Below are 20,646 nucleotides of genomic sequence, written 5' to 3'. Positions count from 1 at the left end.
CAGCGAGTGTATGTGGGCCCTCCCAGGCTGGAGGCGCGTTAGCTGACACCCTTTGCGCTGTGCCCCTGGAAAATGCAAGTGGCTGTACCCGATGTGGGCTGCCTGGTGAAACAACTTGCAGTCACCAGCACCCTGAGTACCCTTCCTGCAGTGTGAGTCCTAGCTAGGTAAACTCGGCCTTCGGAGGCTAGAGGGGAGCAAACATGTTCAACTTGTGGGGAAAGTCTTTGACCGATGACCAATATGCTTGTGCTTGGGCGAGGGTTAGGCAGGAACTTTCCAACACAGGGTTTTTGCCTCACCGTAAGCCGTCCCTTTGGGCTGAAGCAGGCGGCGGGTCTGTCTGTATCACAGTCTGGGAAGGAGGGCCTCAGGTGAGTCTGCCCACTGACTGCCCTCCATCATAGCCAGCTGAGAAAATATGGCAAGGCTGATGGAACCCACTGACAGCGAAATGTTTCTCTTCAGAAGAGGAGAGTTTGCTACCAAACGTCAGCAGCTCCTCAGAGTGCTGTTCTGGTGTAGACTGGGGCGAGCTCCCACGGTCCGAAGATTACGAACGGCTCTTTTCCAGTTGCTTCATCCGAGAGAGAGCCAGAAGGGCTGATCTCAACAAATAGGGCTGCACCCCGTGAGTGCTTCGGGCAGGGCAGTCCTGAGCCAGTGTGCCACCTAAGGAATGAAAGCCAAGTTTCCTAGCCACAGGAAAGCAGACCGAGGCCTGCTGTTTTCTCTAGGCGATTGACGTGAGCTTGAGGGTGAGGCCTATACTACATTGTGGAAAAGCTCGGGGTCACGGCTGTCTTTCTCCCTCTCTCGGTCCCATGCCCTGGGCTCAGCCATGGGGGAATGCTGAGGGGGAGAGACTGCCTCTCTGCCGGACTCAGAGGGCTTCCTCCCTTTCGGGCAATTCCGTTTGTGTCTTACTTCGTGGAGGAGGAATGAGGGCGCCCAGAGATATTCTGACATGAAATGCCTATCGACAGAGGATCTGGAGGAGCTGGTTTGTCAGTGGAAGGAGTCAAAAAGCCTGCATTCCTAAGGTCTCTCTGAGAACTGCCAGACACTCTGCCGTCATAGGCCTAAGAATTGGAAATTGTGACGGCAAGGCAACACCTGGAATCCTAGGAGGCAGTGGAAGTGCGGCTCTCAAACTGGATGGAAGAAGCTTCCAAGCATAGGGTTCTTTCATGTCCCAAAGAGAACCCAAGTGTCTGAGGCTGCTAGCCTTGTGGCTGGAGAGAACTGGCATCCCCGTGGGCCTGTCGGCTCATTTCCTCTTTCTGTCCCTCGAAGGAAAGTCTTCCAAAAAGCCTTTGGGACCCGCTTAGAGAGAACAGCTGCGAAGCTGATGCACAGAACATCGACATAGAGACTAGCCCTGGGTCCCAAGCATCCACCTTTCTCTGGAGGGTACGTACCCCACCCGGGGATTCAAGCAGGGAGTTTGCCTTGTACAACTTAGGCAGGAAACTGGGAGGAGATGGAGGGCCACTCTACCTGCGCTCACACCACGTGGCCCGGAGAAGTTATCACGCAGCAGAATTCAACACCCTCCCACTACACGTGTGTAGCCAAAAGAGGCGCTGGGCAGTGGGTGTTCTCAGCCCAAGAGCAGTCCTTGTTCTGGGCCCCACCTGCTGTGTGGTTCAAAGGGTCTCTGAGTCTGCTCCTTTGGAGGCATTTCAGAGCTGACGCTATCCCTGGGCTGCCGAAGCAAAGAGGCATAGCGGCCTTTCACACTGAAGGCATGGGCTTGTTTCCCATTCAGAGAGTGTATGTGGGCCCTCCCAGGCTGGAGGCGCGTTAGCTGACACCCTTTGCGCTGTGCCCCTGGAAAATGCAAGTGGCTGTACCCGATGTGGGCTGCCTGGTGAAACAACTTGCAGTCACCAGCACCCTGAGTACCCTTCCTGCAGTGTGAGTCCTAGCTAGGTAAACTCGGCCTTCGGAGGCTAGAGGGGAGCAAACATGTTCAACTTGTGGGGAAAGTCTTTGACCGATGACCAATTTGCTTGTGCTTGGGCGAGGGTTAGGCAGGAACTTTCCAACACAGGGTTTTTGCCTCACCGTAAGCCGTCCCTTTGGGCTGAAGCAGGCGGCGGGTCTGTCTGTATCACAGTCTGGGAAGGAGGGCCTCAGGTGAGTCTGCCCACTGACTGCCCTCCATCATAGCCAGCTGAGAAAATATGGCAAGGCTGATGGAACCCACTGACAGCGAAATGTTTCTCTTCAGAAGAGGAGAGTTTGCTACCAAACGTCAGCAGCTCCTCAGAGTGCTGTTCTGGTGTAGACTGGGGCGAGCTCCCACGGTCCGAAGATTACGAACGGCTCTTTTCCAGTTGCTTCATCCGAGAGAGAGCCAGAAGGGCTGATCTCAACAAATAGGGCTGCACCCCGTGAGTGCTTCGGGCAGGGCAGTCCTGAGCCAGTGTGCCACCTAAGGAATGAAAGCCAAGTTTCCTAGCCACAGGAAAGCAGACCGAGGCCTGCTGTTTTCTCTAGGCGATTGACGTGAGCTTGAGGGTGAGGCCTATACTACATTGTGGAAAAGCTCGGGGTCACGGCTGTCTTTCTCCCTCTCTCGGTCCCATGCCCTGGGCTCAGCCATGGGGGAATGCGGAGTGGGAGAGACTGCCTCTCTGCCGGACTCAGAAGGCTTCCTCCCTTTAGGGCAATTCCGTTTGTGTCTTACTTCGTGGAGGAGGAATGAGGGCGCCCAGAGATCTTCTGACATGAAATGGCTAACGACAGAGGACCTGGAGGAGCTGGTTTGTCAGTGGAAGGAGCCAAGAAGCCTGCATTCCTAAGGTCTCTCTGAGAACTGCCAGACGCTCTGCCGTCATAGGCCTACGAAGTGGAAATTGTGACGGCAAGGCAACACCTGGAATCCTAGGAGGCAGTGGAAGTGCGGCTCTCAAACTGGATGGAAGAAGCTTCCAAGCATAGTGTTCTTTCATGTCCCAAAGAGAACCCAAGTGTCTGAGGCTGCTAGCCTTGTGGCTGGAGAGAACTGGCATCCCCGTGGGCCTGTCGGCTCATTTCCTCTTTCTGACCCGCGAAGGAAAGTCTTCCAAAAAGCCTTTGGGACCCGCTTAGAGAGAACAGCTGCGAAGCTGATGCACAGAACATCGACATAGAGACTAGCCCTGGGTCCCAAGCAGCCACCTATCTCTGGAGGGTACGTACCCCACCCGGGGATTCAAGCAGGGAGTTTGCCTTGTACAGCTTAGGCAGGAAACCGGGAGGAGATGGAGGGCCACTCTACCTGCGCTCACACTACCTGGCCCGGAGAAGTTATCTCGCAGCAGAATTCCACACCCTCCCACTACACGTGTGTAGCCAAAAGAGGCGCTGGGCAGTGGGTGTTCTCAGCCCAAGAGCAGTCCTTGTTCTGGGCCGCACCTGCTCCGTGGTTCAAAGGGTCTCTGAGTCTGCTCCTTTGGAGGCATTTCAGAGCTGACGCTATCCCTGGGCTGCCGAAGCAAAGAGGCATAGCGGCCTTTCACACTGAAGCCATGGGCTTGTTTCCCATTCAGCGAGTGTATGTGGTCCCTCCCAGGCTGGAGGCGCGTCAGGTGACACCATTTGCGCTGTGCCCCTGGAAAATGCAAGTGGCTGTACCCGATGTGGGCTGCCTGGTGAAACAACTTGCAGTCACCAGCACCCTGAGTACCTTTCCTGAAGTGTGAGTCCTAGCTAGGTAAACTCGGCCTTCGGAGGCTAGAGGGGAGCAAACATGTTCAACTGGTGGGGAAAGTCTTTGACCGATGACCAATATGCTTGTGCTTGGGCGAGGGTTAGGCAGGAACTTTCCAACACAGGGTTTTTACCTCACCGTAAGCCGTCCCTTTGGGCTGAAGCAGGCGGCGGGTCTGTCTGTATCACAGTCTGGGAAGGAGGGCCTCAGGTGAGTCTGAGTCTGCCCACTGACTGCCCTCCATCATAGCCAGCTGAGGAAATATGGCAAGGCTGATGGAACCCACTGACAGCGAAATGTTTCTCTTCAGAAGAGGAGGTTTTGCAACCAAAAGTCAGCAGCTCCTCAGAGTGCTGTTCTGGTGTAGACGAGGGCAAGCTCCCACGGTCCGAAGATTATGAACGGCTCTTTTCCAGTTGCTTCATCCGAGAGAGAGCCAGAAGGGCTGATCTCAACAAATAGGGCGGCACACCGTGAGTGCTTCGGGCAGGGCAGTCCTGAGCCAGTGTGCCACCTAAGGAATGAAAGCCAAGTTTCCTAGCCACAGGAAAGCAGACCGAGGCCTGCTGTTTTCTCTAGGCGATTGACGTGAGCCTGAGGTGAGGCCTATACTACGTTGTGGAAAAGCTCGGGGTCACGGCTGTCTTCCTCCCTCTCTCGGTCCCATGCCCTGGGCTCAGCCATGGGGGAATGCGGAGTGGGAGAGACTGCCTCTCTGCCGGACTCAGAAGGCTTCCTCCCTTTAGGGCAATTCCGTTTGTGTCTTACTTCGTGGAGGAGGAATGAGGGCGCCCAGAGATCTTCTGACATGAAATGGCTAACGACAGAGGACCTGGAGGAGCTGGTTTGTCAGTGGAAGGAGCCAAGAAGCCTGCATTCCTAAGGTCTCTCTGAGGACTGCCAGACACTCTGCCGTCATAGGCCTAAGAATTGGAAATTGTGACGGCCAGGCAACACCTGGAATCCTAGGAGGCAGTGGAAGTGCGGCTCTCAAACTGGATGGAAGAAGCTTCCAAGCATAGGGTTCTTTCATGTCCCAAAGAGAACCCGCATGTCTGAGGCTGCTAGCCTTGTGGCTGGAGAGAACTGGCATCCCCGTGGGCCTGTCGGCTCATTTCCTCTTTCTGACCCGCGAAGGAAAGTCTTCCAAAAAGCCTTTGGGACCCGCTTAGAGAGAACAGCTGCGAAGCTGATGCACAGAACATCGACATAGAGACTAGCCCTGGGTCCCAAGCAGCCACCTATCTCTGGAGGGTACGTACCCCACCCGGGGATTCAAGCAGGGAGTTTGCCTTGTACAGCTTAGGCAGGAAACCGGGAGGAGATGGAGGGCCACTCTACCTGCGCTCACACTACCTGACCCGGAGAAGTTATCTCGCAGCAGAATTCCACACCCTCCCACTACACGTGTGTAGCCAAAAGAGGCGCCGGGCAGTGGGTGTTCTCAGCCCAAGAGCAGTCCTTGTTCTGGGCCGCACCTGCTCCGTGGTTCAAAGGGTCTCTGAGTCTGCTCCTTTGGAGGCATTTCAGAGCTGACGCTATCCCTGGGCTGCCGAAGCAAAGAGGCATAGCGGCCTTTCACACTGAAGCCATGGGCTTGTTTCCCATTCAGCGAGTGTATGTGGCCCCTCCCAGGCTGGAGGCGCGTCAGGTGACACCATTTGCGCTGTGCCCCTGGAAAATGCAAGTGGCTGTACCCGATTTGGGCTGCCTGGTGAAACAACTTGCAGTCACCAGCACCCTGAGTACCCTTCCTGAAGTGTGAGTCCTAGCTAGGTAAACTCGGCCTTCGGAGGCTAGAGGGGAGCAAACATGTTCAACTGGTGGGGAAAGTCTTTGACCGATGACCAATATGCTTGTGCTTGGGCGAGGGTTAGGCAGGAACTTTCCAACACAGGGTTTTTACCTCACCGTAAGCCGTCCCTTTGGGCTGAAGCAGGCGGCGGGTCTGTCTGTATCACAGTCTGGGAAGGAGGGCCTCAGGTGAGTCTGAGTCTGCCCACTGACTGCCCTCCATCATAGCCAGCTGAGGAAATATGGCAAGGCTGATGGAACCCACTGACAGCGAAATGTTTCTCTTCAGAAGAGGAGGTTTTGCAACCAAACGTCAGCAGCTCCTCAGAGTGCTGTTCTGGTGTAGACGAGGGCAAGCTCCCACGGTCCGAAGATTATGAACGGCTCTTTTCCAGTTGCTTCATCCGAGAGAGAGCCAGAAGGGCTGATCTCAACAAATAGGGCGGCACACCGTGAGTGCTTCGGGCAGGGCAGTCCTGAGCCAGTGTGCCACCTAAGGAATGAAAGCCAAGTTTCCTAGCCACAGGAAAGCAGACCGAGGCCTGCTGTTTTCTCTAGGCGATTGACGTGAGCCTGAGGGTGAGGCCTATACTACGTTGTGGAAAAGCTCGGGGTCACGGCTGTCTTCCTCCCTCTCTCGGTCCCATGCCCTGGGCTCAGCCATGGGGGAATGCGGAGTGGGAGAGACTGCCTCTCTGCCGGACTCAGAAGGCCTCCTCCCTTTAGGGCAATTCCGTTTGTGTCTTACTTCGTGGAGGAGGAATGAGGGCGCCCAGAGATCTTCTGACATGAAATGGCTAACGACAGAGGACCTGGAGGAGCTGGTTTGTCAGTGGAAGGAGCCAAGAAGCCTGCATTCCTAAGGTCTCTCTGAGGACTGCCAGACACTCTGCCGTCATAGGCCTAAGAATTGGAAATTGTGACGGCAAGGCAACACCTGGAATCCTAGGAGGCAGTGGAAGTGCGGCTCTCAAACTGGATGGAAGAAGCTTCCAAGCATAGTGTTCTTTCATGTCCCAAAGAGAACCCAAGTGTCTGAGGCTGCTAGCCTTGTGGCTGGAGAGAACTGGCATCCCCGTGGGCCTGTCGGCTCATTTCCTCTTTCTGACCCGCGAAGGAAAGTCTTCCAAAAAGCCTTTGGGACCCGCTTAGAGAGAACAGCTGCGAAGCTGATGCACAGAACATCGACATAGAGACTAGCCCTGGGTCCCAAGCAGCCACCTATCTCTGGAGGGTACGTACCCCACCCGGGGATTCAAGCAGGGAGTTTGCCTTGTACAGCTTAGGCAGGAAACCGGGAGGAGATGGAGGGCCACTCTACCTGCGCTCACACTACCTGGCCCGGAGAAGTTATCTCGCAGCAGAATTCCACACCCTCCCACTACACGTGTGTAGCCAAAAGAGGCGCCGGGCAGTGGGTGTTCTCAGCCCAAGAGCAGTCCTTGTTCTGGGCCGCACCTGCTCCGTGGTTCAAAGGGTCTCTGAGTCTGCTCCTTTGGAGGCATTTCAGAGCTGACGCTATCCCTGGGCTACCGAAGCAAAGAGGCATAGCGGCCTTTCACACTGAAGCCATGGGCTTGTTTCCCATTCAGCGAGTGTATGTGGTCCCTCCCAGGCTGGAGGCGCGTCAGGTGACACCATTTGCGCTGTGCCCCTGGAAAATGCAAGTGGCTGTACCCGATTTGGGCTGCCTGGTGAAACAACTTGCAGTCACCAGCACCCTGAGTACCCTTCCTGAAGTGTGAGTCCTAGCTAGGTAAACTCGGCCTTCGGAGGCTAGAGGGGAGCAAACATGTTCAACTGGTGGGGAAAGTCTTTGACCGATGACCAATATGCTTGTGCTTGGGCGAGGGTTAGGCAGGAACTTTCCAACACAGGGTTTTTACCTCACCGTAAGCCGTCCCTTTGGGCTGAAGCAGGCGGCGGGTCTGTCTGTATCACAGTCTGGGAAGGAGGGCCTCAGGTGAGTCTGAGTCTGCCCACTGACTGCCCTCCATCATAGCCAGCTGAGGAAATATGGCAAGGCTGATGGAACCCACTGACAGCGAAATGTTTCTCTTCAGAAGAGGAGGTTTTGCAACCAAACGTCAGCAGCTCCTCAGAGTGCTGTTCTGGTGTAGACGAGGGCAAGCTCCCACGGTCCGAAGATTATGAACGGCTCTTTTCCAGTTGCTTCATCCGAGAGAGAGCCAGAAGGGCTGATCTCAACAAATAGGGCGGCACACCGTGAGTGCTTCGGGCAGGGCAGTCCTGAGCCAGTGTGCCACCTAAGGAATGAAAGCCAAGTTTCCTAGCCACAGGAAAGCAGACCGAGGCCTGCTGTTTTCTCTAGGCGATTGACGTGAGCCTGAGGGTGAGGCCTATACTACGTTGTGGAAAAGCTCGGGGTCACGGCTGTCTTCCTCCCTCTCTCGGTCCCATGCCCTGGGCTCAGCCATGGGGGAATGCGGAGTGGGAGAGACTGCCTCTCTGCCGGACTCAGAAGGCCTCCTCCCTTTAGGGCAATTCCGTTTGTGTCTTACTTCGTGGAGGAGGAATGAGGGCGCCCAGAGATCTTCTGACATGAAATGGCTAACGACAGAGGACCTGGAGGAGCTGGTTTGTCAGTGGAAGGAGCCAAGAAGCCTGCATTCCTAAGGTCTCTCTGAGGACTGCCAGACACTCTGCCGTCATAGGCCTAAGAATTGGAAATTGTGACAGCAAGGCAACACCTGGAATCCTAGGAGGCAGTGGAAGTGCGGCTCTCAAACTGGATGGAAGAAGCTTCCAAGCATAGTGTTCTTTCATGTCCCAAAGAGAACCCAAGTGTCTGAGGCTGCTAGCCTTGTGGCTGGAGAGAACTGGCATCCCCGTGGGCCTGTCGGCTCATTTCCTCTTTCTGACCCGCGAAGGAAAGTCTTCCAAAAAGCCTTTGAGACCCGCTTGGAGAGAACAGCTGCGAAGCTGATGCACAGAACATCGACATAGAGACTAGCCCTGGGTCCCAAGCAGCCACCTATCTCTGGAGGGTACGTACCCCACCCGGGGATTCAAGCAGGGAGTTTGCCTTGTACAGCTTAGGCAGGAAACCGGGAGGAGATGGAGGGCCACTCTACCTGCGCTCACACTACCTGGCCCGGAGAAGTTATCTCGCAGCAGAATTCCACACCCTCCCACTACACGTGTGTAGCCAAAAGAGGCGCTGGGCAGTGGGTGTTCTCAGCCCAAGAGCAGTCCTTGTTCTGGGCCGCACCTGCTCCGTGGTTCAAAGGGTCTCTGAGTCTGCTCCTTTGGAGGCATTTCAGAGCTGACGCTATCCCTGGGCTGCCGAAACAAAGAGGCATAGCGGCCTTTCACACTGAAGCCATGGGCTTGTTTCCCATTCAGCGAGTGTATGTGGCCCCTCCCAGGCTGGAGGCGCGTCAGGTGACACCATTTGCGCTGTGCCCCTGGAAAATGCAAGTGGCTGTACCCGATTTGGGCTGCCTGGTGAAACAACTTGCAGTCACCAGCACCCTGAGTACCCTTCCTGAAGTGTGAGTCCTAGCTAGGTAAACTCGGCCTTCGGAGGCTAGAGGGGAGCAAACATGTTCAACTGGTGGGGAAAGTCTTTGACCGATGACCAATATGCTTGTGCTTGGGCGAGGGTTAGGCAGGAACTTTCCAACACAGGGTTTTTACCTCACCGTAAGCCGTCCCTTTGGGCTGAAGCAGGCGGCGGGTCTGTCTGTATCACAGTCTGGGAAGGAGGGCCTCAGGTGAGTCTGCCCACTGACTGCCCTCCATCATAGCCAGCTGAGGAAATATGGCAAGGCTGATGGAACCCACTGACAGCGAAATGTTTCTCTTCAGAAGAGGAGATTTTGCAGCCAAACGTCAGCAGCTCCTCAGAGTGCTGTTCTGGTGTAGACGAGGGCAAGCTCCCACGGTCCGAAGATTATGAACGGCTCTTTTCCAGTTGCTTCATCCGAGAGAGAGCCAGAAGGGCTGATCTCAACAAATAGGGCGGCACACCGTGAGTGCTTCGGGCAGGGCAGGGCAGTCCTGAGCCAGTGTGCCACCTAAGGAATGAAAGCCAAGTTTCCTAGCCACAGGAAAGCAGACCGAGGCCTGCTGTTTTCTCTAGGCGATTGACGTGAGCCTGAGGTGAGGCCTATACTACGTTGTGGAAAAGCTCGGGGTCACGGCTGTCTTCCTCCCTCTCTCGGTCCCATGCCCTGGGCTCAGCCATGGGGGAATGCGGAGTGGGAGAGACTGCCTCTCTGCCGGACTCAGAAGGCTTCCTCCCTTTAGGGCAATTCCGTTTGTGTCTTACTTCGTGGAGGAGGAATGAGGGCGCCCAGAGATCTTCTGACATGAAATGGCTAACGACAGAGGACCTGGAGGAGCTGGTTTGTCAGTGGAAGGAGCCAAGAAGCCTGCATTCCTAAGGTCTCTCTGAGGACTGCCAGACACTCTGCCGTCATAGGCCTAAGAATTGGAAATTGTGACGGCCAGGCAACACCTGGAATCCTAGGAGGCAGTGGAAGTGCGGCTCTCAAACTGGATGGAAGAAGCTTCCAAGCATAGGGTTCTTTCATGTCCCAAAGAGAACCCAAGTGTCTGAGGCTGCTAGCCTGGTGGCTGGAGAGAACTGGCATCCCCGTGGGCATGTCGGCTCATTTCCTCTTTCTGACCCGCGAAGGAAAGTCTTCCAAAAAGCCTTTGGGACCCGCTTAGAGAGAACAGCTGCGAAGCTGATGCACAGAACATCGACATAGAGACTAGCCCTGGGTCCCAAGCAGCCACCTATCTCTGGAGGGTACGTACTCCACCCGGGGATTCAAGCAGGGAGTTTGCCTTGTACAGCTTAGGCAGGAAACCGGGAGGAGATGGAGGGCCACTCTACCTGCGCTCACACTACCTGGCCCGGAGAAGTTATCTCGCAGCAGAATTCCACACCCTCCCACTACACGTGTGTAGCCAAAAGAGGCGCCGGGCAGTGGGTGTTCTCAGCCCAAGAGCAGTCCTTGTTCTGGGCCGCACCTGCTCCGTGGTTCAAAGGGTCTCTGAGTCTGCTCCTTTGGAGGCATTTCAGAGCTGACGCTATCCCTGGGCTGCCGAAGCAAAGAGGCATAGCGGCCTTTCACACTGAAGCCATGGGCTTGTTTCCCATTCAGCGAGTGTATGTGGCCCCTCCCAGGCTGGAGGCGCGTCAGGTGACACCATTTGCGCTGTGCCCCTGGAAAATGCAAGTGGCTGTACCCGATTTGGGCTGCCTGGTGAAACAACTTGCAGTCACCAGCACCCTGAGTACCCTTCCTGAAGTGTGAGTCCTAGCTAGGTAAACTCGGCCTTCGGAGGCTAGAGGGGAGCAAACATGTTCAACTGGTGGGGAAAGTCTTTGACCGATGACCAATATGCTTGTGCTTGGGCGAGGGTTAGGCAGGAACTTTCCAACACAGGGTTTTTACCTCACCGTAAGCCGTCCCTTTGGGCTGAAGCAGGCGGCGGGTCTGTCTGTATCACAGTCTGGGAAGGAGGGCCTCAGGTGAGTCTGAGTCTGCCCACTGACTGCCCTCCATCATAGCCAGCTGAGGAAATATGGCAAGGCTGATGGAACGCACTGACAGCGAAATGTTTCTCTTCAGAAGAGGAGGTTTTGCAACCAAACGTCAGCAGCTCCTCAGAGTGCTGTTCTGGTGTAGACGAGGGCAAGCTCCCACGGTCCGAAGATTATGAACGGCTCTTTTCCAGTTGCTTCATCCGAGAGAGAGCCAGAAGGGCTGATCTCAACAAATAGGGCGGCACACCATGAGTGCTTCGGGCAGGGCAGTCCTGAGCCAGTGTGCCACCTAAGGAATGAAAGCCAAGTTTCCTAGCCACAGGAAAGCAGACCGAGGCCTGCTGTTTTCTCTAGGCGATTGACGTGAGCTTGAGGGTGAGGCCTATACTACGTTGTGGAAAAGCTCGGGGTCATGGCTGTCTTCCTCCCTCTCTCGGTCCCATGCCCTGGGCTCAGCCATGGGGGAATGCGGAGTGGGAGAGACTGCCTCTCTGCCGGACTCAGAAGGCTTCCTCCCTTTAGGGCAATTCCGTTTGTGTCTTACTTCGTGGAGGAGGAATGAGGGCGCCCAGAGATCTTCTGACATGAAATGGCTAACGACAGAGGACCTGGAGGAGCTGGTTTGTCAGTGGAAGGAGCCAAGAAGCCTGCATTCCTAAGGTCTCTCTGAGAACTGCCAGACGCTCTGCCGTCATAGGCCTACGAAGTGGAAATTGTGACGGCAAGGCAACACCTGGAATCCTAGGAGGCAGTGGAAGTGCGGCTCTCAAACTGGATGGAAGAAGCTTCCAAGCATAGTGTTCTTTCATGTCCCAAAGAGAACCCAAGTGTCTGAGGCTGCTAGCCTTGTGGCTGGAGAGAACTGGCATCCCCGTGGGCCTGTCGGCTCATTTCCTCTTTCTGACCCGCGAAGGAAAGTCTTCCAAAAAGCCTTTGGGACCCGCTTAGAGAGAACAGCTGCGAAGCTGATGCACAGATCATCGACATAGAGACTAGCCCTGGGTCCCAAGCAGCCACCTATCTCTGGAGGGTACGTACCCCACCCGGGGATTCAAGCAGGGAGTTTGCCTTGTACAGCTTAGGCAGGAAACCGGGAGGAGATGGAGGGCCACTCTACCTGCGCTCACACTACCTGGCCCGGAGAAGTTATCTCGCAGCAGAATTCCACACGCTCCCACTACACGTGTGTAGCCAAAAGAGGCGCTGGGCAGTGGGTGTTCTCAGCCCAAGAGCAGTCCTTGTTCTGGGCCGCACCTGCTCCGTGGTTCAAAGGGTCTCTGAGTCTGCTCCTTTGGAGGCATTTCAGAGCTGACGCTATCCCTGGGCTGCCGAAGCAAAGAGGCATAGCGGCCTTTCACACTGAAGCCATGGGCTTGTTTCCCATTCAGCGAGTGTATGTGGTCCCTCCCAGGCTGGAGGCGCGTCAGGTGACACCATTTGCGCTGCCCCTGGAAAATGCAAGTGGCTGTACCCGATGTGGGCTGCCTGGTGAAACAACTTGCAGTCACCAGCACCCTGAGTACCTTTCCTGAAGTGTGAGTCCTAGCTAGGTAAACTCGGCCTTCGGAGGCTAGAGGGGAGCAAACATGTTCAACTGGTGGGGAAAGTCTTTGACCGATGACCAGTATGCTTGTGCTTGGGCGAGGGTTAGGCAGGAACTTTCCAACACAGGGTTTTTACCTCACCGTAAGCCGTCCCTTTGGGCTGAAGCAGGCGGCGGGTCTGTCTGTATCACAGTCTGGGAAGGAGGGCCTCAGGTGAGTCTGCCCACTGACTGCCCTCCATCATAGCCAGCTGAGAAAATATGGCAAGGCTGATGGAACCCACTTACAGCGGAATGTTTCTCTTCAGAAGAGGAGATTTTGCAGCCAAACGTCAGCAGCTCCTCAGAGTGCTGTTCTGGTGTAGACGAGGGCAAGCTCCCACGGTCCGAAGATTATGAACGGCTCTTTTCCAGTTGCTTCATCCGAGAGAGAGCCAGAAGGGCTGATCTCAACAAATAGGGCGGCACACCGTGAGTGCTTCGGGCAGGGCAGGGCAGTCCTGAGCCAGTGTGCCACCTAAGGAATGAAAGCCAAGTTTCCTAGCCACAGGAAAGCAGACCGAGGCCTGCTGTTTTCTCTAGGCGATTGACGTGAGCCTGAGGGTGAGGCCTATACTACGTTGTGGAAAAGCTCGGGGTCACGGCTGTCTTCCTCCCTCTCTCGGTCCCATGCCCTGGGCTCAGCCATGGGGGAATGCGGAGTGGGAGAGACTGCCTCTCTGCCGGACTCAGAAGGCCTCCTCCCTTTAGGGCAATTCCGTTTGTGTCTTACTTCGTGGAGGAGGAATGAGGGCGCCCAGAGATCTTCTGACATGAAATGGCTAACGACAGAGGACCTGGAGGAGCTGGTTTGTCAGTGGAAGGAGCCAAGAAGCCTGCATTCCTAAGGTCTCTCTGAGAACTGCCAGACACTCTGCCGTCATAGGCCTAAGAATTGGAAATTGTGACGGCAAGGCAACACCTGGAATCCTAGGAGGCAGTGGAAGTGCGGCTCTCAAACTGGATGGAAGAATCTTCCAAGCATAGGGTTCTTTCATGTCCCAAAGAGAACCCAAGTGTCTGAGGCTGCTAGCCTTGTGGCTGGAGAGAACTGGCATCCCCGTGGGCCTGTCGGCTCATTTCCTCTTTCTGACCCGCGAAGGAAAGTCTTCCAAAAAGCCTTTGGGACCCGCTTAGAGAGAACAGCTGCGAAGCTGATGCACAGAACATCGACATAGAGACTAGCCCTGGGTCCCAAGCAGCCACCTATCTCTGGAGGGTACGTACCCCACCCGGGGATTCAAGCAGGGAGTTTGCCTTGTACAGCTTAGGCAGGAAACCGGGAGGAGATGGAGGGCCACTCTACCTGCGCTCACACTACCTGGCCCGGAGAAGTTATCTCGCAGCAGAATTCCACACCCTCCCACTACACGTGTGTAGCCAAAAGAGGCGCTGGGCAGTGGGTGTTCTCAGCCCAAGAGCAGTCCTTGTTCTGGGCCGCACCTGCTCCGTGGTTCAAAGGGTCTCTGAGTCTGCTCCTTTGGAGGCATTTCAGAGCTGACGCTATCCCTGGGCTGCCGAAGCAAAGAGGCATAGCGGCCTTTCACACTGAAGGCATGGGCTTGTTTCCCATTCAGCGAGTGTATGTGGCCCCTCCCAGGCTGGAGGCGCGTCAGGTGACACCATTTGCGCTGCCCCTGGAAAATGCAAGTGGCTGTACCCGATGTGGGCTGCCTGGTGAAACAACTTGCAGTCACCAGCACCCTGAGTACCTTTCCTGAAGTGTGAGTCCTAGCTAGGTAAACTCGGCCTTCGGAGGCTAGAGGGGAGCAAACATGTTCAACTGGTGGGGAAAGTCTTTGACCGATGACCAATAGGCTTGTGCTTGGGCGAGGGTTAGGCAGGAACTTTCCAACACAGGGTTTTTACCTCACCGTAAGCCGTCCCTTTGGGCTGAAGCAGGCGGCGGGTCTGTCTGTATCACAGTCTGGGAAGGAGGGCCTCAGGTGAGTCTGCCCACTGACTGCCCTCCATCATAGCCAGCTGAGAAAATATGGCAAGGCTGATGGAACCCACTGACAGCGAAATGTTTCTCTTCAGAAGAGGAGATTTTGCTACCAAACGTCAGCAGCTCCTCAGAGTGCTGTTCTGGTGTAGACTGGGGCGAGCTCCCACGGTCCGAAGATTACGAACGGCTCTTTTCCAGTTGCTTCATCCGAGAGAGAGCCAGAAGGGCTGATCTCAACAAATAGGGCTGCACCCCGTGAGTGCTTCGGGCAGGGCAGTCCTGAGCCAGTGTGCCACCTAAGGAATGAAAGCCAAGTTTCCTAGCCACAGGAAAGCAGACCGAGGCCTGCTGTTTTCTCTAGGCGATTGACGTGAGCTTGAGGGTGAGGCCTATACTACATTGTGGAAAAGCTCGGGGTCACGGCTGTCTTTCTCCCTCTCTCGGTCCCATGCCCTGGGCTCAGCCATGGGGGAATGCTGAGGGGGAGAGACTGCCTCTCTGCCGGACTCAGAGGGCTTCCTCCCTTTCGGGCAATTCCGTTTGTGTCTTACTTCGTGGAGGAGGAATGAGGGCGCCCAGAGATATTCTGACATGAAATGCCTATCGACAGAGGATCTGGAGGAGCTGGTTTGTCAGTGGAAGGAGCCAAAAAGCCTGCATTCCTAAGGTCTCTCTGAGAACTGCCAGACACTCTGCCGTCATAGGCCTAAGAATTGGAAATTGTGACGGCAAGGCAACACCTGGAATCCTAGGAGGCAGTGGAAGTGCGGCTCTCAAACTGGATGGAAGAAGCTTCCAAGCATAGTGTTCTTTCATGTCCCAAAGAGAACCCGCGTGTCTGAGGCTGCTAGCGTTGTGGCTGGAGAGAACTGGCATCCCCGTGGGCCTGTCGGCTCATTTCCTCTTTCTGACCCGCGAAGGAAAGTCTTCCAAAAAGCCTTTGGGACCCGCTTAGAGAGAACAGCTGCGAAGCTGATGCACAGAACATCGACATAGAGACTAGCCCTGGGTCCCAAGCATCCACCTTTCTCTGGAGGGTACGTACCCCACCCGGGGATTCAAGCAGGGAGTTTGCCTTGTACAACTTAGGCAGGAAACTGGGAGGAGATGGAGGGCCACTCTACCTGCGCTCACACCACGTGGCCCGGAGAAGTTATCACGCAGCAGAATTCAACACCCTCCCACTACACGTGTGTAGCCAAAAGAGGCGCTGGGCAGTGGGTGTTCTCAGCCCAAGAGCAGTCCTTGTTCTGGGCCGCACCTGCTCTGCGGTTCAAAGGGTCTCTGAGTCTGCTCCTTTGGAGGCATTTCAGAGCTGACGCTATCCCTGGGCTGCCGAAGCAAAGAGGCATAGCGGCCTTTCACACTGAAGGCATGGGCTTGTTTCCCATTCAGAGAGTGTATGTGGGCCCTCCCAGGCTGGAGGCGCGTTAGCTGACACCCTTTGCGCTGTGCCCCTGGAAAATGCAAGTGGCTGTACCCGATGTGGGCTGCCTGGTGAAACAACTTGCAGTCACCAGCACCCTGAGTACCCTTCCTGCAGTGTGAGTCCTAGCTAGGTAAACTCGGCCTTCGGAGGCTAGAGGGGAGCAAACATGTTCAACTTGTGGGGAAAGTCTTTGACCGATGACCGATTTGCTTGTGCTTGGGCGAGGGTTAGGCAGGAACTTTCCAACACAGGGTTTTTGCCTCACCGTAAGCCGTCCCTTTGGGCTGAAGCAGGCGGCGGGTCTGTCTGTATCACAGTCTGGGAAGGAGGGCCTCAGGTGAGTCTGCCCACTGACTGCCCTCCATCATAGCCAGCTGAGAAAATATGGCAAGGCTGATGGAACCCACTGACAGCGAAATGTTTCTCTTCAGAAGAGGAGATTTTGCTACCAAACGTCAGCAGCTCCTCAGAGTGCTGTTCTGGTGTAGACTGGGGCGAGCTCCCACGGTCCGAAGATTACGAACGGCTCTTTTCCAGTTGCTTCATCCGAGAGAGAGCCAGAAGGGCTGATCTCAACAAATAGGGCTGCACCCCGTGAGTGCTTCGGGCAGGGCAGTCCTGAGCCAGTGTGCCACCTAAGGAATGAAAGCCAAGTTTCCTAGCCACAGGAAAGCAGACCGAGGCCTGCTGTTTTCTCTAGGCGATTGACGTGAGCTTGAGGGTGAGGCCTATACTACATTGTGGAAAAGCTCGGGGTCACGGCTGTCTTTCTCCCTCTCTCGGTCCCATGCCCTGGGCTCAGCCATGGGGGAATGCTGAGGGGGAGAGACTGCCTCTCTGCCGGACTCAGAGGGCTTCCTCCCTTTCGGGCAATTCCGTTTGTGTCTTACTTCGTGGAGGAGGAATGAGGGCGCCCAGAGATATTCTGACATGAAATGCCTATCGACAGAGGATCTGGAGGAGCTGGTTTGTCAGTGGAAGGAGCCAAAAAGCCTGCATTCCTAAGGTCTCTCTGAGAACTGCCAGACACTCTGCCGTCATAGGCCTAAGAATTGGAAATTGTGACGGCAAGGCAACACCTGGAATCCTAGGAGGCAGTGGAAGTGCGGCTCTCAAACTGGATGGAAGAAGCTTCCAAGCATAGTGTTCTTTCATGTCCCAAAGAGAACCCGCGTGTCTGAGGCTGCTAGCGTTGTGGCTGGAGAGAACTGGCATCCCCGTGGGCCTGTCGGCTCATTTCCTCTTTCTGACCCTCGAAGGAAAGTCTTCCAAAAAGCCTTTGGGACCCGCTTAGAGAGAACAGCTGCGAAGCTGATGCACAGAACATCGACATAGAGACTAGCCCTGGGTCCCAAGCATCCACCTTTCTCTGGAGGGTACGTACCCCACCTGAGGATTCAAGCAGGGAGTTTGCCTTGTACAACTTAGGCAGGAAACTGGGAGGAGATGGAGGGCCACTCTACCTGCGCTCACACCACGTGGCCCGGAGAAGTTATCACGCAGCAGAATTCAACACCCTCCCACTACACGTGTGTAGCCAAAAGAGGCGCTGGGCAGTGGGTGTTCTCAGCCCAAGAGCAGTCCTTGTTCTGGGCCGCACCTGCTCTGCGGTTCAAAGGGTCTCTGAGTCTGCTCCTTTGGAGGCATTTCAGAGCTGACGCTATCCCTGGGCTGCCGAAGCAAGGAGGCATAGCGGCCTTTCACACTGAAGGCATGGGCTTGTTTCCCATTCAGAGAGTGTATGTGGGCCCTCCCAGGCTGGAGGCGCGTTAGCTGACACCCTTTGCGCTGTGCACCTGGAAAATGCAAGTGGCTGTACCCGATGTGGGCTGCCTGGTGAAACAACTTGCAGTCACCAGCACCCTGAGTACCCTTCCTGCAGTGTGAGTCCTAGCTAGGTAAACTCGGCCTTCGGAAGCTAGAGGGGAGCAAACATGTTCAACTTGTGGGGAAAGTCTTTGGCCGATGACCAATATGCTTGTGCTTGGGCGAGGGTTAGGCAGGAACTTTCCAACACAGGGTTTTTGCCTCACCGTAAGCCGTCCCTTTGGGCTGAAGCAGGCGGCGGGTCTGTCTGTATCACAGTCTGGGAAGGAGGGCCTCAGGTGAGTCTGCCCACTGACTGCCCTCCATCATAGCCAGCTGAGAAAATATGGCAAGGCTGATGGAACCCACTGACAGCGAAATGTTTCTCTTCAGAAGAGGAGATTTTGCTACCAAACGTCAGCAGCTCCTCAGAGTGCTGTTCTGGTGTAGACTGGGGCGAGCTCCCACGGTCCGAAGATTACGAACGGCTCTTTTCCAGTTGCTTCATCCGAGAGAGAGCCAGAAGGGCTGATCTCAACAAATAGGGCTGCACCCCGTGAGTGCTTCGGGCAGGGCAGTCCTGAGCCAGTGTGCCACCTAAGGAATGAAAGCCAAGTTTCCTAGCCACAGGAAAGCAGACCGAGGCCTGCTGTTTTCTCTAGGCGATTGACGTGAGCTTGAGGGTGAGGCCTATACTACATTGTGGAAAAGCTCGGGGTCACGGCTGTCTTTCTCCCTCTCTCGGTCCCATGCCCTGGGCTCAGCCATGGGGGAATGCTGAGGGGGAGAGACTGCCTCTCTGCCGGACTCAGAGGGCTTCCTCCCTTTCGGGCAATTCCGTTTGTGTCTTACTTCGTGGAGGAGGAATGAGGGCGCCCAGAGATATTCTGACATGAAATGCCTATCGACAGAGGATCTGGAGGAGCTGGTTTGTCAGTGGAAGGAGTCAAAAAGCCTGCATTCCTAAGGTCTCTCTGAGAACTGCCAGACACTCTGCCGTCATAGGCCTAAGAATTGGAAATTGTGACGGCAAGGCAACACCTGGAATCCTAGGAGGCAGTGGAAGTGCGGCTCTCAAACTGGATGGAAGAAGCTTCCAAGCATAGGGTTCTTTCATGTCCCAAAGAGAACCCGCGTGTCTGAGGCTGCTAGCCTTGTGGCTGGAGAGAACTGGCATCCCCGTGGGCCTGTCGGCTCATTTCCTCTTTCTGACCCTCGAAGGAAAGTCTTCCAAAAAGCCTTTGGGACCCGCTTAGAGAGAACAGCTGCGAAGCTGATGCACAGAACATCGACATAGAGACTAGCCCTGGGTCCCAAGCATCCACCTTTCTCTGGAGGGTACGTACCCCACCCGGGGATTCAAGCAGGGAGTTTGCCTTGTACAACTTAGGCAGGAAACTGGGAGGAGATGGAGGGCCACTCTACCTGCGCTCACACCACGTGGCCCGGAGAAGTTATCACGCAGCAGAATTCAACACCCTCCCACTACACGTGTGTAGCCAAAAGAGGCGCTGGGCAGTGGGTGTTCTCAGGCCAAGAGCAGTCCTTGTTCTGGGCCCCACCTGCTGTGTGGTTCAAAGGGTCTCTGAGTCTGCTCCTTTGGAGGCATTTCAGAGCTGACTCTATCCCTGGGCTGCCGAAGCAAAGAGGCATAGCGGCCTTTCACACTGAAGGCATGGGCTTGTTTCCCATTCAGAGAGTGTATGTGGGCCCTCCCAGGCTGGAGGCGCGTTAGCTGACACCCTTTGCGCTGTGCCCCTGGAAAATGCAAGTGGCTGTACCCGATGTGGGCTGCCTGGTGAAACAACTTGCAGTCACCAGCACCCTGAGTACCCTTCCTGCAGTGTGAGTCCTAGCTAGGTAAACTCGGCCTTCGGAGGCTAGAGGGGAGCAAACATGTTCAACTTGTGGGGAAAGTCTTTGACCGATGACCAATATGCTTGTGCTTGGGCGAGGGTTAGGCAGGAACTTTCCAACACAGGGTTTTTGCCTCACCGTAAGCCGTCCCTTTGGGCTGAAGCAGGCGGCGGGTCTGTCTGTATCACAGTCTGGGAAGGAGGGCCTCAGGTGAGTCTGCCCACTGACTGCCCTCCATCATAGCCAGCTGAGAAAATATGGCAAGGCTGATGGAACCCACTGACAGCGAAATGTTTCTCTTCAGAAGAGGAGAGTTTGCTACCAAACGTCAGCAGCTCCTCAGAGTGCTGTTCTGGTGTAGACTGGGGCGAGCTCCCACGGTCCGAAGATTACGAACGGCTCTTTTCCAGTTGCTTCATCCGAGAGAGAGCCAGAAGGGCTGATCTCAACAAATAGGGCTGCACCCCGTGAGTGCTTCGGGCAGGGCAGTCCTGAGCCAGTGTGCCACCTAAGGAATGAAAGCCAAGTTTCCTAGCCACAGGAAAGCAGACCGAGGCCTGCTGTTTTCTCTAGGCGATTGACGTGAGCTTGAGGGTGAGGCCTATACTACATTGTGGAAAAGCTCGGGGTCACGGCTGTCTTTCTCCCTCTCTCGGTCCCATGCCCTGGGCTCAGCCATGGGGGAATGCTGAGGGGGAGAGACTGCCTCTCTGCCGGACTCAGAGGGCTTCCTCCCTTTCGGGCAATTCCGTTTGTGTCTTACTTCGTGGAGGAGGAATGAGGGCGCCCAGAGATATTCTGACATGAAATGCCTATCGACAGAGGATCTGGAGGAGCTGGTTTGTCAGTGGAAGGAGCCAAAAAGCCTGCATTCCTAAGGTCTCTCTGAGAACTGCCAGACACTCTGCCGTCATAGGCCTAAGAATTGGAAATTGTGACGGCAAGGCAACACCTGGAATCCTAGGAGGCAGTGGAAGTGCGGCTCTCAAACTGGATGGAAGAAGCT

The sequence above is a fragment of the Balaenoptera ricei genome, chromosome 20, assembly GCF_028023285.1.
Source record: "Balaenoptera ricei isolate mBalRic1 chromosome 20, mBalRic1.hap2, whole genome shotgun sequence".
Classification (NCBI taxonomy): domain Eukaryota; kingdom Metazoa; phylum Chordata; class Mammalia; order Artiodactyla; family Balaenopteridae; genus Balaenoptera; species Balaenoptera ricei.
The sequence above is the reverse complement of the archived record's forward strand: the minus strand, read 5'-3'. Positions refer to the sequence as shown.